Raw genomic sequence first — 2,807 nt, forward strand, 5'->3', positions numbered from 1 at the left:
TGTCTCGTCACCAAAACCAGGGCCGCCCTCACTCCCTCTCTCGTTGCCAAAACCGTCGCCGCCCTCCTCCTTGCGTCGCCGTCGTCGTCGTCGGAGCTCTCTCGCCACCTCCTCCTCTCCCATAAAAACCCTGATTCGAGCTCCTCTGATTCGAGCTCCTCCTCCTCCTTCAGTAGTAGACCGACCGCTCGATTGGACCACCACTCAAAGCTCTGTCGCTCCCTCCTCCTCTTCGGTGAAAACCCTAACCCTAATCCCCCTTTTTTGGCCTTCTCCTCCACTTAATCGGAGTTCGACCCAGAAGCCTGGATTCATTAATTGGTATCTTATTCTAAGAGTGAGTATTTTATTTCCTATTTTTATTCATTTTTCTGTGTTTTTTCATTAATTTATGTTTTATTTGTTTTTATTATGGGAATGTATATGTGTAGATTGATGAGGATTCAGGGAGTGATATGATCCCAAAGCGATATCGCTAGTTGGGTATGTTTTAAATCTAATTTAACTTGTAAATTTCTTTTCTCAAGAGAAAATATATAGAAGTTTATTTGTTCACAAATTAATCACAATGCTGTTTATGCTGTTTATTATTATTATTATTATTATTTTGCTTATCGAGCTCTTTGTAAAATTTCTGCAGCATTGCAGCTTCATCCAGATAAGAACAGGCATCCAAAAGCCGAAGTGGCATTCAAGCTTATTTCAGAGGTGGATATTTTAATTTTCTTTTCTTAAATGTTTTTTTTTTTGTGCAACATTAGAGTTCTGTTGTGAGAATTATGTATTTGTGTATAGTTCATTTTCACGAGGATGAGGACAGCTTTTCACTCAATTTTAATTTCTTATTTGTGTATAGAATTATGTATTTGTGTATAGTTCATTTTCACGAGGATGAGGACAGCTTTTCACTCAATTTTAATTTCTTATTTGTGTATAGTCCATTTCCCCCTTTTGATTGTAAATGGCTCTACACATGATCAATTCTTGATTGAAAACATGTGGAATACTACTTCCATTAGTATCAATTGAATACCTTTGATTTAAACTGCACCAATTTTGTATAATGGCACTATCATTGTACAGTTAACCCCTTTCAAGGAAATATTACATCATTGCAACACTTTGAATAAGAGAATAAGGACATTTATCCACTTTGAATAAGAGAATAAGGACATTTATCTATATAAAAATTTACCATCTTTATCGCCAAAGATCATATAGACGGCCCCTATTGAGGATTATATAGGGAGGAAGGACAGGTTTTCGTGGGTACCAGATTTGGGAATTTCATTGGTTTGTGTTATGTCTTGCTTGGACAAGATTCATTATTTTGTTTGCAGCGATATCTTAATTGCTTGCACTGATTTAAAAATGGTTGTGGAATACATGTCACATTCCGCGCACAATACATTGAAGTCACACATGTATATGTATATGCACGCACAACCCACACATATCCATGTGTATATGTACACACACCATGAATGCTTATCCTTCAACTTGTTTTCAATGTTCAACAAGAGCAAAAATCAATAGATGAATGGTTGTTTTGGAGAAATAGTGACTCACAGTCATATCACATGCTTATTACTGGAATGACGTGGGCCCATTTTTATTTTCTTGGACTGTTTTGTTATTTATCATAACTCCGTGAAAGTGAAGGTACTGGACATGTAAAGAAAGGACATGGTGATCAATTGATCATTAGCTATTATAAGGTATGTATTGAAGTATTAATGAAGATTGATTATACTTGCATGTCATATATGCAAAACCAGACTCCGTTCTGCCAGCCCTCTTATAATGATGGAGGCGTGCTTTGGAGGAAGATAGCAGTTCATAAGGTTGGAACTGTATGAAAGGACATCTGTATTTGCTTATCTAAGACATGGACTTTTGTGATCCTTAAGACTGGGTTCCTCCTGTTAGAGACCTAAGTATTACCAATGTGGCAATGAAAGCATGAGAACACTTTCCTAATTAGGCAGCCACAAACCCACCACGCATAATCTACAATAAACCATCTAAACAAGAGACACGACATGTAGATCAATGTAACTATTTCTAGACTCATCGGTTGGAAATTAGTATGGATTGGTTTCTAATGACATCTATCCAATTATACTATATGGCCCACTTCGACAAATCTTGATGTTTCCTAGGAACAATTTTTGTAGCATCAGAATTAGCATCCTCATAATGTCCTAAAGTGATCATATGTCTACAATTTAGCCATATGACTTTTATGCACTTTGTTTCTGAATAACTGGAACATAAACATTTTTCTATTTTAATATTAGATATCATACCTGGCATCCAAATCTTGTATGAATAGAAGATCAGTGAATTTGGGTGGGGACTGTGAACTCTCTTTAATAGCTAAAGAAAGTTATTGTGTATGAAACCTTTCATACTTAGAAACATTTCCTCTAGGAGACATGTGATTGTTTTGAAACAAAAAAGTTCACTAGGAATACTTATAAACAAAAGAAGGAACTAAGTTCGGCTTGAACCCGTGCCTGCGCTGATAGTGCGCGGCGTTTGCGGATGCGTTCTTCCAGCGTCGAACGATTCCGTTTGACACGGACCCATTCCATCATTGGCGACTTAGAGGGGACGTCGTTCATTTGTTGCTGAGGCTGTTTGCCTCTCTTGTTCTTCAGATCCGCGTTGTAGCGGACTCCGTCGGTGGACTCCATCGCTTTGGCGAGTTGTTTGGCCAAGTGTTGGCGTTGCCTTTGGCGGGCTCTCTTTGAGAGAGTCACTGCTCCTTTGGTGACGGAGGAATTGGTTGGAACCAGCTTGAT

At 38.2% G+C, this 2,807-nt stretch overlaps 1 long non-coding RNA gene across 1 annotated transcript; it reads left to right on the plus strand.

The window, feature by feature from the left end:
* Nucleotides 1-263: 263 nt before the first annotated feature.
* Nucleotides 264-934, plus strand: LOC109828174. Its single transcript, XR_002243624.1, has 3 exons — nt 264-337; nt 432-483; nt 641-934. It is a non-coding gene; the product is annotated as an uncharacterized LOC109828174 (long non-coding RNA).
* The last annotated feature ends 1,873 nt before the right edge of the window (nt 935-2,807 follow it).

The sequence above is a fragment of the Asparagus officinalis genome, unplaced genomic scaffold, assembly GCF_001876935.1.
Source record: "Asparagus officinalis unplaced genomic scaffold, Aspof.V1 AsparagusV1_Un799, whole genome shotgun sequence".
Taxonomy (NCBI): domain Eukaryota; kingdom Viridiplantae; phylum Streptophyta; class Magnoliopsida; order Asparagales; family Asparagaceae; genus Asparagus; species Asparagus officinalis.